We start from the raw sequence: 15,380 nt of genomic DNA, 5'->3' as shown, positions 1-15,380 counted from the left end.
CTCTGAAAGACTGGTGTAACTATCCGTTGAGGTGGTCCAACTTGGCTACAACTCCATGCAGTTCTCACCTATTATTCATGATGCTAAGTCATCTGATCTGAAACCCATAAGAAAGTTAAAGAGTTACTTATTTTCTTATTTTGTATGTTACAAACCTTCATGTGATAGAGTTAGGGTGGGGTTGTTTTAGGTGAAGAAGTTTAATTCCTTCTCTTGGTCAGTGCTGCTGTTTTCCAAACAGTGCGGTTTCAAAGTTGAGCTTGCCATATTGAGGAGACATGCACAATGTGCTTTGGGTGGAATGAGGGGCTTGGGTCAGTCATTGTAAGTCCACTGTGTGGCAATGTAGCGCAGAGTTGTTTGGCGAGTTCTAAAAGTTCTCAGTTCAGTGGCGGCTCGCCGTGGGAGTGCTGCGGGGTGGTGGGCTGGGGAGGGGCAGGGGGGGTAGTAGAGTCCGACATACGACGGACAGGAGTAAGGTAAGTAATTAAATAAATAAAACAATTTACCTTGCGCGCTCTGCATAACAAACTCGGCGATGCAGCGTGCATAAGGTAAATTGTTTTATTTATTTAATTACTTACCTTACTCCTGTCCGTCGTATGTCGGACTCTACTACCCCCCAACCCTGCCCCTTTCCCGACTCGCTCCCACCGCCCCGCAGCACTCTCACGGTAAGCCGCCACTGCTTTTAGTTATGTCATTACTCGAGGCATCTACATTGGTCCACTGAATTATGTTGCCTCTTATTCGGATTTGCAACATATACTGTTTTATGCAATAAACAAGAGCACATTAAGAGTGGAATTTGAATGGATTGGGACACAAAAAGAGGCATAATGCTTCATATTCTGCACAGACACAGAAATGATGCAGCATAAGAAATGCACCTTATTGGAAATTGATGATACTCTTTATGTAGCGAGAATTATCAGCGGCTGGTGCACTCTGGCTTTACCTGTAGTACCAAGGATGTAGCAATACTGCTTAAAAAACCTACTGCTATTATGTGGGCTAAAAATTAAATGGATCGGTGAGGGTGTTATATAATCATCTCTGGAATATGGGGCGGTGCAACTCCAGGGGGGTCTCAATATTTCACTCGCCAGACAACAATCTGGCATATTGAAATTGCTAGAGGCTCCACTACTCCTACTGCCAAAAATAAATTTTGGTGGGGGTTTCGATTTCTTGATATACATGAGTGTAGACAGATCTTGATTTAAACTTTACTTGTCAGTGACCAGTCAAGTTGGGAAGATTTGGAGCTACAGTAGGGCTGGGGAATATGTGGAGGAGAGAGCATAAAGAGGTGACCATTCTTGTCCTACTTGCTTTTTTTTTTTTAGATTTGAACACATTGTGGCTGTTACTGTAGCATCACTGTAAAAGGCCCAATACCATTGTTAGCTTATAGGTATTTCCACATTGTGGTTGGAGGGGAAAAGGTAGCTTGTTGACTTGGAAGGTCCCCTCACTATCACATTTAAGTAAACGACAAAGAAATGTTCAGAGTCAAACAAGACAACCTACTGTCACCTTTGTTTACTCTGAAAGGGGTAAGGCCGACTAATGAGACCATGTGAAGGGTGGGGTGTTGTCAGCTCACTGCTGGGAAGAGAATTTCCTTTTTTTTTTATCAATCAAGCAGATTGATACAAAAACTTGATACAAATTGGGAAAAAAAATTGATACATTCTTACTGTACCAGACCATCTTTGATATCGATCTTGTCCCTACGTCTGACCTAAAGCAAGAGATATATCAGTGTGGCATCCACCTGCATCCAACTGGGCAGTGATCCCTTTGCCACAATGTATTCCTTTTTCGCTGAGCCGCTCCTGAATTTTCACCTTTGTGACAGTTTCCTCAGCCCCTAATCTCAAAGGATTCTTCAATCAGCAAATGTAATAAGCCAAGCGATGCATACACAGAGTCAGGGCCGGCTATAGTGCTGATGGTGCCAGGAGTGACAATCTTTTTTGAACCCCAATAACACCTTTCTGCATGGATTCCCTCACTGCCACACTCCGACAGTGCCCATCATCTCGCTATAGTAGAACTCACATGTGCATTTAATTTATTTTACTCTGCTACTCATACCAGTGTTGTGTGTCAGTGGATTTTACATCACACAAACATTATAGTATTTGTTCTGGAGAAGCAAAAACTCAGGATTTAAACCGTACCACAGTAGTTGGGATTGGCTTTACTAATAAGAATGTCTTTCCACCAAAAGAAAACCGTTTTTAGTGACATTAGGAATAGATATTCAAAGACTAGATACAAATATAGTTCTAACCTATACTTTGAGGTTTGCATGCAGTTCTGGGCTGCCAAGGCTTGGGACAACCCCTCCCTGCACCTCATGAGCTCACCGTCGCTCCAGAAATTCAGAAGAGAACCGAAGACCTGTGTGTTTGAATGATCAGCCCTCCACCAAACAGCAAACAGCTCCGTAGCCTCAAGACCCCCAGGGGTGATTTGTCGCACTCTACAAATGACTGATTGACGTGATTGAGCTCTTTTTTGAAGGTTCATAACTCACGGTGCTATATTAGGACTGTATCTTATGTGCTGTAAGTAACAAAAGGATCTCTGTGACAAAAGCAGTAACCCCACTGAGCTATCCACATAAAACACAGTTCAGTGATCCCCATGGCCCACATTCTTTGCACCACTCATATTAATCCTCCAATCTCTCTCTAGCAAGAAGATTACTCACCAGTTATCTAGACATTTTTATTGTTGCCTGGACACACAAGGAATGCAGCAGTAGGTGTTTTTAAACCCATACATTAGTTCTAAACACAGCAACCCTGAGGTCAGCGCCAGGTGCGGCTGCACCAGTCACATTGACGTAAAGCCAGCCCCGCACAGAGTGCCAAGAAATCATCTCTAGAAAAACGCAGGTCAGCTCAAGAACCATTCCTCTATATAACTAGACGGGCTGAGCCAAGACTCTGCCTGGTGAGCATGCAACCTCAGAGGCTCAAGGTTTGTTTTGTTGGCTTGATCTCCTTAATGGGACCTTTCTATATACCCCTTTCCCAAACCTCATTAACCTTCATCCACTGTCCCCCAAACTTCATCAGCCTCCATCCATTGTACCGTGAGTACTGGTCCATCACAGCCCCTCAGTACTCAGGGTGCCAGACAGCATGTTCCTGGATTTGTAGCCACACTTAGTAGTCCTCTGACTATGTCTTGCTGAGCAGATATTCAGAAACCAGCTATCTTGGACACTTACTGGACCTAGAGGCTCAAAGAGGGCCTCTCTGCACTTTCTTGTGCCTTGTGTGATGATTTGGATTTATTGAAAATAACCCCACAGATGTTCTTTTATTTTCAAAACAAAATGAAGCCCAAAAATGAATGTTTAACCAATGTGTTATTCCTGAGAGGTTGTTTGGCCTTTTCCTAGCTGAATAAAGTCTCTTAATTGGAAATGTAGGCCAGTTTTTAAGAATCCTCTAGTATTTCCAGTTCACAGGTCTCTCAGCACTACGTTAATAAAAGGAGATGTGACTACAGGTCCTTTATTGGTAAACATTGGCCCCCGAGCTCTGATGGAGTAATATAAGATGTTACTCTGCTTGAAAGGAGCAGGATATTAAATATATTGTACCAGAAACACTTAGGAACAAAAATGTTTAAAAAGTTTCCCGAATTTGCTCAAAATCTAGAGAATGACCCATCAAGGTAATTCACCTGATAGCGAACAGCATAGGAAACTGTCACTCCATGCAAGGAAAAAGTTAATTATGAAAAATGAATTCCTCAGTTTACTGCAGAGACCCATATAGGCCTCCACCTGAACATCAAACCATGTGCCTTTTTTCCCTTGCCATTAAAAGAAAACTTAGGGCCCGATTCATAGAACTAACTTAAGAAAAAATCCTAAACTTACTGCCATCTTACTCATTTTGGTATTCACAGAAGGCACTTACTCATTTTGGTATTCACAGAAGGCACTTACTCATTTTGGTATTCACTGAAGGCACTTACTCATCAATGAGTAAGTGCCTTCTGTGAATACCAAAATGAGTAAGTGACTTCTGTGAATACCAAAATGGTAGTAAGTTTAGGATTTTGTCTTAAGTTAGTTCTGTGAATAGGGCCCATAGATCCCGAAGGGACTCCAAGTTGACAGGACCAAGGTGTTGAGCACACGCAAGAAAAGATTAGTCATCAAACATTAGCTGATAGAAATAAAATCAAACTACACCCCAAATTGACTCAATGGCAGGTCCAACATGCCAGCATTTCACGGATGAGAAAGCCAATTTCCTTTCACGGAACGGAAACTACCCTAGCCCGAAAAAAATAGGCAAATGCAGGTTTTCATCGGAAGGAAGAAACATTAATCATGCAGGTCCAGTAGCAGAAGCAAACTACCATCCCAAGGCTGAGAAAATACTCTGGCTCAACAAAGATTTAAAAGGCTTACCCTGAAAATGCATAAAAAGGTACAAGTGAATTATATGCGCGTTTGCAGTGTCTCACAAACGTTTTTTTTTACAGATTATTGGGAAAACAACTGACCATTTCTGTATGTGAGGCCTTTTGAAAAAGGAACGCCTATATCGTTAGGCTGAACATTCAAGGCCTATTGTATATACTTTAGTATATACTAACATGTGTATGTACTTTGTGGGCTCTGTAGATCATATGTCGTAGGCTAAGCATAACATTGCTTTTGATCATATATTGACAGATGTCGCTGACAAATATACGGCCTAGTCCTCGACATTCATTTAACAATGTGCTTTATTCTTACACTGTAGTCTCGGTCCACTACTTTTCCACAAAAGTTCTACATTAATTTTGTCGATACGTTTTTGTTTCCGTGTTCTAAATACAGCATAAAAAACCTAATAGAATTTTTTTTACATATTTAAAATTATCACATGATTGCATGTGGTGGGAGAAAGGAAAGTGAGAAGCCCATTGTAGAGCTACCAAACAGCTCCTGACTTGTGTGACCAGTACCTTCGGCCATTCTGAGCTTCATAGCAAAGTCAAAAAGCAAATGTAGCATTCTATATTTTTTTTTAGACAATTACTTGCAAAAAGAGGGCATTTTCTAAGATATCTCCCAATAGGCATAATAGCTATGTTCACAAATGAGGGTTATTAAAAGTGTCACACATTTGAAATTTCAGTGTCACACAAACACAAGAAAAATATGAAAATTTCACACATGGCCAAATTAAAAACTCGGCAGCTACGTAGGTTACGAGGGCACAAGGTTATTACCCTTCCATTTCTAGTGCTTTGCAGTACTTTTAGGCTCTTCTTAGAGTTTCTCGTTGGTCAAATGTGTGTAATTTCTGATATTTCTATGTTTCCCTCATCTTCACTGCTTGATTTTTGCTCACAAGAAAATGTCACTCATAGTGGTTGAATATCACTCATAATTATACTGAAATTATGAAAATATCACACATAAGCAATCTGAAACCCTGGCAGCTATGTTCATCTCTTCGGATTTCATGGCTTCCTAGGCGCACCGGTTGGGCTCACAACAGATATAAGGTGCCTGTCTTTGTGGCCTCCTTCGTACTCCCCAACCCCCCACCTCTATTGATACCTTCAATTGAAGGCCATGGACATATCAGGGTGAGGGATCTTGAAGCTAGACAGTGACCGCTTGCGGTGATGTGGGCGCTACATAGCGGTAGACTCACACTGATTCTTGGAGAGTTTTCTTGGTGACGGAGGGGGAGGCCTCCGATGGTGCAGCCGATCGGGTGTTCGGGCTTTGCCGTCCCCCCGCCGGGCCTCGTCTTCTTATTTTCTGGGCTGCTGGCAATGCAGACATCAGAGAGTACTTTAATGAGTGGTGCTCCTTTAGGGGCCATCTTTCCGTGCTCCGCCCTTGGTTGCGGAAGTGGCCAGGCTACACCCTGGGGCAGTTTGCATTTTGGGCAGATCTGACCTGTTGAGAGGTCGAAGGTTGCTACCACCTGTGGTAGAGGAGAGCCTGTCTTCTTGGAAGAGACAAGGACACCCCCCGTGGGTTAGGGAGTGCGTGCTCCCTCATGTTGCCCAAAGACAAGTCTGCAATGGTGGCAGCCAAACAGAGCCCTATGGACCAACTCATGAGTGCCAATCTCGGGAAGTCCCCATCGCAGTGTCCCGACAACGCTATGATGCTAGCGGCCATTACTCAGTCCAGGGAGGCGTTGGAAGCTAGGATTGGGGCGGTGGGCTCCGAGGTAACACTGTTGCGCCAGGATCTGCTAAAGGTGGTGGACTGCATCACAGAAGCAGAAACAAGAGTGTTTGGGATTGAGGATTCCGTGGCGACCTTACAACAGAAGGTGGCTCTCTTAACAGCCACAACCAGGGAACTGGTAACACGGGTCGAGGATGCAGAGGGACACACACACCAAAACAACTTGTGATTTGTGGGTTTCCCGGAGGGCTGTGAGGGCACATCCATGGAAAAATTCCTGACGTAGTAGTTGAAATCGGTGCTCCCACTGGAGTCCCTGTCCTCTTGCTTTGTGATTGAAAAAGCACATCGGGCCCTGGTGTAAAAAAAAAACACCTGGCGCAAGGCCAAGACCAATCATTGTGAAACTTCTCAACTACCTAGACTGGGATGCTATTCTAAAACACGCAGAGAGCCTAGAGAAAATTGTATTTGAATCAGCCCATTTCATGATTTTTCCGGATTACACCAGGATTATCCAGCAACAACGACATTCCTTTCTGGTGCCTAAACAAAAGTTACAGAACCTCAAGATCCAATACATGCTGCTGTATCCGGCTCAGTTGTTGGTGGTCTACAACTCCCAAACATTGTTTTTTGATACTCCAGAGGCTGCCTTCCAATGGATGGATGAATCCGTGGTGATCAAACCTCATGGTCCACCCAGAATAGACTCCGACTCGTCACAGAGTGATCGGCACAACCATCCCAAGAAGTCCACCTCCAAGCACCGCAACAGATCACGATCGTCCTGGAGAAGCTCACTTAATGATGATAAACGCTGATAATGCCATGATACGGCTGTGTCACGTGAGACTGCTGTGCTGGGTTTGTATATTCAGTTGCTATTATGATATTGACTATAATTCCTGTCACAATGAGATGGAGTGCCATCTCTCTCTCTCTGTACAGTATATGTGCAGAGAGAGAGAGATCTTCATCCCCCAGGTACACTACAATGGGGTTTGATCATTAACACATCCTCGGCATAGGTTCTATGGGCGCCTTTATATGACTGCCACTCTAGAGAGACATAACCAGGACCCCCTCTAGAGACTGTGTTTTTGTGGTTTTGGGATAGTGGGATCCATTTGTGGTATTCTTCCCCGTGCCTCCTGTTCAGGCTCAGCGGGGACCCAAACCACAACAGGTACTTCTTTTTCATTGAAGTATGGGTGTAGGGGCAGGGGGATGCATGGTTGATATTAAGTGTGTTTTTTCCATGTAGTGAGGCAGTCCTGTTGCTCAGGTTCAATCAGACACACATTTCCCTACGATACATATTTGTCACAGATAGTCATGACTACCTTCACCTCTTGGGACACGGTAGGCCTTCTCCGGATCCTTAGATGAAATGCCAGGGGGCTCCTTCATAAAATCAAACGGGGAGCGGTCTTTTGCCAGGTGAAATGTATAGGGGCGGACATTGTTTTGCTACAAGAGACTCATCTTCTGGGGACTAAGACTCCATGCCTTGCTCGTTATGGCTACACACTGATGTTCCATTCAGGGTTCACAAGGGGATCCCGAGGTATGGGCATCCTGATCCACCGCAGGGCCTCTTTTCTGCCTACCATCGCTTCTGGTTGCCGTGGGGGATATTCATGCGGAGCAGCTCACTATAGGAAGCATTTATGCACCCCTCCCTTAGGAGCAACCTTCATTGAATGTTTAATCTGTATGTGGGTCGAACTGCTTGGTGGTCTCTGCCTGGTGGGGGAAATTGGAACAATGTTATTAACCCTGAGGGGATAGATGCCGCACCCGGAGTGGGCGGTACAACCCTCATGATTCCAGGCTTCCATTCTTGTGACTGCCTTAGGTTGGGCAGATATATGGAGGGTCCACGATCCTGCTGAGACCAGCTATACATATTATTTGTCTGTTCATGGGTCCTTTTCCAGATTAGACTACTTATTCATTCCAGCCACATATCTACATAGGGTGTCCTCATCACCTCACAACCACCCGGGGGGCTTGCAGATCATTCCCCCATGTCACTAGAGCTTCACACTGGTGCGAACCATCCCAGATTTCAATGGCGAATGTCGCAATGCCTACTGCAGAACCCGTCCTATAGGGCGACCCCTCAGGACACAATTAAAGAATACTTTACATTCAATGTGCCCACGGCCCCTTTGAAGGTAGTACTGTGGGAGGCTCTTAAGCCGACTATCAGAGGGGTTGACATAACCTTTTGCGTGAAGAAGCAGAGACATAGAGCTCAGGAGCAGGTAGACCTTGAATCATAGATTGACAAATTGGAGCCGGACTGCGTGACTCCAGGTAATGAGGCGGCGAGATTGCAGCTTAACTTGACCCAGCAACTCTATCAACACCATCTTTTAAATGAGGCGAAGATGGCATAGCAGGCCACTCAGCGCCGAATAGATCAATGGTGTGATAAATCAAGCTGCATGCTGCACAGACTGTGCCAGGTGACCAGGGCTGTGCCGCCGGTTCCGGTGGTGCGGGACCCTCGGGGGGAGTTGGTGTCAGGTCCTGTTGGTGCTGCCCAGAGCACTGCCGTCATCCAGGATGCATCGGACAGCGCCATACTCCCTCGAGATTGGAGACATGTGGAGATCGTGGTGTTTCTGAAACCAGTACGCCCACCAGATCCACATTCATCCTATCGACAGTTTTCCCTGCTCAATATTGAGGTGAAGCTTTTGGCCAAGACCTTGGCTATTAGACTGTTGAAGCATATGTCTTATCTTGTTCATTTAGACCAGGCCGGTTTTATGCCCGAGAGATCCACGCATCACAACATCTGCCGTGTTTACAATGCTCTGGCAAAGGTGGATCGACTGGAGAAGCTGGTGGCGGTGCTCCTGGCTGACATGGACAAGGTTTTTGGTTCCGTCTGCTGACAATATCTATTTGCTCTGCTTCAGAGCATCAACTTCGGCACACGCTTCCTTAATTATGTCTGACTTGTATACCGGACTGACGGCCACTGTTCGGGTCACTGGAGCACTTTCAGACCCATTTGAGGTAAGCAGGGGCATAAGGCAGGGATGCCCGTTATCCCCGATGTTATTCACCCTTGCAATAGAGCACCTGACGGCTTGGGTATGCTCTGACCCGCTAGTGAGGGGGTTTGAGTGGTCACAGGAGATGTCGGATAGAGTCACTCTGTTTGGCGACAATGCACTTATCTTCCTCACCAATCCCTGATCTTCTGGCCCTTGCTTGCTACAAATTCTGCGTATTTTTGGTGAGGCTTTGGGATTGCAGATGAAAGTGGGGAAATCCGTAGTATTTTTATGAGGGAAATGGACAGTGACAGAGCCTGGACCTCGGATTGACTAGAACTCCTCTATGGGAGGACGATAGGGAGTCATATTCCCACGGCAACACAAACAATGCTGTGTTTATGGGAGTGGTCCCTCACACGCATGGGTTGGTGGGCCCCACTGAATCAGATTACACCGTTGTGGGGAGGGAGCTTCTTAGGCCAGGTGACATCTCTATTGGGGTTTTGGCAATGGGATGCAATAGGTATCTCGACACTAGGAGATGTTGCGTGTGACTCAGTCCTTAAGATCTTTCAAGAATTACAGCCAGACTTTCAGCTATATAGATACCAATTTTATTAATATTTCCAGCTATGCCACGCTCTAACACCCTACCTCCGTGACCTACATGACCTTCCGGAATTCAATCCTTTGGAGGTAAGATTACTGTCAAGTGACTTGGGTACACATCAAATCAGGCAGATTTACCTGACATTAGTAGCACATAGTGAGACCACACTCCCGACTCTACGATAGACATGGCTGGGGAATATACCCACACTTGATGATTATGATTGGCCGAAGCTCTTATGGCACCACCTGAGGCGGCAATATCTTTTATTTTAAATATATTTTTATTAAATAAACACACCTGGCAATATATCTGACAGTAAGTACATTTCTGGGCAAAAGCATCACTACCAATTCCACGTGAAAACATTTGTTACATATCACCCAAAATCCCTGTGACAAGGCATGGTCCAGTACATATTTACACATTGAAGTATTCTAATTCCCCCAATTCGCACACACAATCAAATTACCCGTGATTAAAGTTCCCTCTACTGTACCCAGTTCCCCCATATCTTATCCCATTTCTTTGGGCACCGTCTCGCCTTGTATACCACCTTCTCAATAATGCAACACCAATCTAGATCCTCCTGCCATTTCAGCACACTTCGGGGTTGGCTTGCCCCCACTCCCTTGCTATGTTCCGTTTAGCGACTATGCTAGAGGTCATAAGCCATATCCTGGAATATTTTGGCCATTTTACCTCCCCCGTCACACAGAGGATGTGCCACCCCACCTCACTTGGAACCTCCTGCTCAGTTACTGCCGACATGACCTGGATTGCCTCTTTCCAAAACTGTTGTATCTTAGGGCAGGACCATAAAATATGAAAGAATGTACCTGCTTCCCCACAATTTTGTATGCATAGATCTGCATCCCTCCTCCCTATCCGATGCAATAGCACTGAAGAGGTGTTCGATCTGTGTAGTATGCACAACTGTATTAATCGAAATCTCGCCCGTATCACCACCTCCCTTGGACTCTGGATTGCTTTTATCCAATCGTCATCTTCCAACGTTTCTAAGGCTCTTGTCCAGGCCTCCCGAAGGGCCAACAAGGAGTCCCAGGAGTTATTCAATTGTTTGCTTATATACCAATGAAACCGCCTTTTCGGGCATGGGGTCCATGAGAATTATATCCTCCAGTAGGGCGTGTTCTGCTATTTGATCTCCATCCAGTACATGTTTCATTAGCGCATGTCTCAATTGTAGGTATCTTAAGATTTCCCTATCTGACATCTGATACTCCTCTTTTAAAGTCTCAAAACATATCAGTTTACCGCTCTCCAGACATCTCCCTGGAATTCAAACCCTATAGTTTGCCATAGCCTGAATCCTGCTAACCTACCCACTTCTTTTAGGTGAGTGCTAACCCAGAGTGGCGTACGCTCTGCCAGCCTATCTTTCCACCCCAGGAACATGGTGGATTCCTTCCAAATCTGCACCGTCACCTTCGTATGCGTGGGTAGCGCACCAATCCCCCTATGCCCATACAACACTGCTAAGTAGCCTCCCTCCCTGTGTCGGTCCATTCTGTAGGCAGGTTCTTCCCGTCCCGGGAACACCCAATCATCAATAGTCATTACTTGCGCTGACCAGTAGTACTTTTTAATATCAGGAATCACCAGGCCTCCTTCATAGACACTACGCTGCAACTTAGGTAACGCAATTCTGGCCTGAACTCCATCCCACAAAAGAAGCCTCAACTCAGAATCAATTTGCCTAAAAAACCCGGATGGTACCTTACATGGGGTGTTCTGCAGAACGTACAGGAACCTTGGCAGCACCTTCATTTTGAATAATGACGCCCATCCGATCAGGGACAGTGGGGGTTTCCTCCAGTGCACGATGTCCCTTTGCACTCTATCCAATTGGGGCAACAGATTATCTTCCAGAAACCGAGTGTTTTCTTTAGATAATATTATACCCAGATATTTAAATGTCTCCCGTATCTCCAACGAGCGAGCACCAGTGGGTAATCTTGGCGGCGCGCCTGCCAATACAAACAATAGAGATTTGTTCCAATTTATTCTATACCCTGAGTAGGTTCCAAAGAGATGAAAGATGTGCATGATTCGGCCAACAGAAGACGTGGGATTTGAGATGTATAGTAGTATGTCATCTACATACAGAGATATCTTTTCAACCCAGTCTCCAGCTCCGCTTATTCATCGGGTAAAAGGGTCCATCCTAACCCAGGCCACCAAGGGCTCCAGTGCCAGCTCGAACAACATGGGAGAGAGTGGACAACCCTGCCTCGTACCTTTGTGTAACTGTATGACCCTCTAGGTAACTCAATTCACTCGCACCCTCGCTAATGGACCCCCATTGAGCAGCCGCACCCATGCACAGAAGCCTGGACTAAAGCCAAACCGTTCCAACACTGCATGCAAGTACGGCCATTCCTAATTATCAAAAGCCATACAGGCGTTTAGGGACAGCAGCGCCGCGTCTTCCCCAAATTCGTTCCCCGTAGCTTGCAACACCTGTATAATCGTCGTAGGTTAAGCCTCGTGCTTCTATGGGGCATAAACTCAGATTGGTCTGGGTGTATCACTGAGGAGATGACCACCCTCAACCTATTTGCCAATACCTTAGCCAATAGTTTAACTTCTACGTTGAGCAAAGGTATCTGTCTGTAAGACCCGCAATGTGATGCGGCAATATCATCCAGACTTCGTCTTTTCCAATTAAAATTCTTACTTAGATCTTACTTTACCTGACTTCGCCTGTAGCGAATGGGTGTCATTGCTTCACTGGTGTGCTTTAGATGTGGGAGGGATGAGGATACCTTTCTACAAATTTTCTGGGAATGCACGGCGCTCTTGGGGTGTTGGCAAGGAGTGGTGACGTCTGGAACGGGTCCTGTCCTTGGAGAACCCATTTTACCCAAAACAGATCTTGGTGCCAAAAGGTATAAAAGACACCTACTGTTCCTCTGCTTAACCCTGGCAAAATGAGATATTGCAAGGCAGTGGAAAGATGTTTTGCAGCCCACAGTTGGTACCTGGAAGAATGGAATGAGTCAATGTATGGGTATGGGAATAGCGGTCTATCAAGCAAGGGGCTGCCCGCAAAAACATGCAAAAATATGCCAATGGTGGGTGACTCATAGTGGCATAGTTTTGGCCCCGGTTACCGCTGTAGATCCTCTCATTGATACTGAAATGTGACAATACAACGGTGGTTTAGGAGGCTCCTTGATCTCTGCATTGGACAGGTGTCCTTACTGAAGGAATATACAACAAGTTGATCGTGGGTGGGATGGTGGAATTGGTTGATGTACATTTTCATGGTGTCGCTGGGAATGCGCAATGGGTGGTTACTGCAAAGCATGATTTGATGGGCCAAGTTGGCCAGATTGTAATGTCAAAATGAAAAATCAATAAAAATATGTTGTGAACAAAAGAAAGGAACAATTGATGAACGGAATGCTGAGCAATGCAAACATTTACTCCCAGTCACAAGGATATGGGTTTATTCTATGTTTTATTTGCTCACCACGCCACCCCAGTTTGGATCCAGCCATATGCAAATCAGTATTGACCCTGTTCCTCATGGAAACAGTCCTGCCCGAACTGCAAAGCCAGGTCCTACCTGGACCGGAAACAAGTATCCTGAGACCGGTTTCAAGGCATCACCCCTGATCAGCCAGGCTAGCTTGAATCCAGTGGCGCAGTGAGTATGGGACACACGTCTAGACACACCCTTCCCACTAAGGGTGACAAATGCAAAAAGGCACAATTGTTGGATGAAATGCTGAGCAATGAAAACATTCACCCCCAGTCACAAGGATCTGGGTTTAATCCATCGTTTTTTTGCTCACCATGCTAACACAGTTTGGACCCAGCCATGTGCAAATCAATCTTGACCCTGTTCCTCATGAGCACAGTCCAGCCTAAACTGCCAAACCAGGTTCTCCCTGGACCAGAAACAAGTATCCTGGGACTGGTTTCGGGGCATCACCCCTTATCAGCCAGGCTAGCTTGAATCCAATGGCCAGTGAGTTCGAGACCCACGTCTGGGCACACACCCTTCCCACTTTGGGCGTCAAAAGCAAAAGGAACAATTGATGGATGGAATGCTGAACAATGCAAACATTCACCCCCTAGTCACAAACGTCTGGGTTTAATCCATCATTGTTTTGCTCACCATGAAACCCCAGTTTAGACCCAGCCATATGCAAATCAGTCTTGACCCTGTTCCTCATGGGAACAGTCCAGATCAAACTGCCAAGCCAGGTCCTCCCTGAATCGGAAACAAGTTCAGCATTCGGACCATCATCTGTTCTTTTTGCTTTTGTTGCCCTGAGTGGGATGGGTTTGCCCAGACGTGGGTCCTGTGCTCACTGCACCAATGTAATCAAGCTAGCCTGACTGATGAGGGTTGATATCCTGAAACCGATCCTAGGATGCTTGTTTCCGGTCCAGGGAGGACCTGGCTTTGCAGTTCGGGCTGGACTGTTCCTAAAAGGAACAGGACAAGACTGATTGGTTTATGTGTGAGTCCAAACTGGGGTGGCGTGGTGAGCAAAAGAACGATGGATTCATCCCAGATCCTTTTGACTGGGGGTGAATATTTGCATTGTTCAGCATTCCGTCCATCATCCGTTCTTTTTGCTTCCTATTTGATGGCTTTGCTTCCTTGTCTTGGTCCCTCCTTTGGAGCTAAGCTTCTTTCCAACTTTTTGATTGATGACATTTTTTCCCACTGCTCACATTCAGGGACATAATTTTTCTTTTACTCTCAGCACTCTGTTAGAGTGCAAATGTTTTCTTGTGCTCTCCCTCGTGTGCTGCTTCCCTCTCAAACACCCTCCTCCCGGCTTGCTCCATATTGCTCTCTTCTCAGCCCACCACCAGAACACTCTTGATTCCGCTCTATGATTTGTTTTTATTTTTATTTTTTTATCCCCTCCTCCCCCCCAAAGTTCCTCCATTGTTCCCCGGCCCTTTCTCCATTGCCGCTCCCCTCCCGCTTCTCCATTGCCCCCCCCACGCCATCCCCCTTGCCAAGCCCTCCAATTTTGGGGGGATCTCGCAGCTGCTTTTGCTGCAGGATAGCTTCATTTCAAGAAGTACTTTTGCATTAGTTTAAATTCATGTATTTTATTTACCTCTGCAAGTGGTGTCTGCAGTCTTGAAACTTAAAATAAAATAATAAACAAAATGGTGGCTGTGTCATGCTGTATGTGTGCACATGCATGGTGACACATATGCATGAATCATGAATGATGGACCTCCATACATTTATGCGTATACACATAACCTCCACACATTTATGCGTATACACATAATCATGCTCATTGTTTTTTTTGTTGATGCTGGATAGCATAGCTAATAAGCAGTCATTTTTTCCAATGCTACATAGCATCACCAAAAGAGCTACTGGCTTTGGCAATGCTTGTTTTCACGGAAGTGTCTCTCACGTCCGAAGGGGGAGACACTTCAGGGGGGGGGGGGAAGTGACAGCAGGTCTGACATGACATGTCTTCTAAAGCAGGGATCTGCCTCCAGGAAAAAAACAGATGTTCCTCATGTACAGGGAGTTTTCTTTAGCATGTAGGGGACA

General features: G+C 45.6%; 1 protein-coding gene across 2 annotated transcripts in view; it reads right to left on the bottom strand.

Annotated features, from left to right (window-relative positions):
• ABCB11 (ATP binding cassette subfamily B member 11) overlaps window positions 1–15,380 on the bottom strand; it is a 431,988-nt gene that overhangs the window by 268,239 nt on the left and 148,369 nt on the right. The window lies entirely within an intron of this gene.

This window comes from Triturus cristatus, chromosome 3_1 (assembly GCF_964204655.1).
Source record: "Triturus cristatus chromosome 3_1, aTriCri1.1, whole genome shotgun sequence".
Taxonomy (NCBI): domain Eukaryota; kingdom Metazoa; phylum Chordata; class Amphibia; order Caudata; family Salamandridae; genus Triturus; species Triturus cristatus.
The sequence above is the reverse complement of the archived record's forward strand: the minus strand, read 5'-3'. Positions and strand labels throughout refer to the sequence as shown.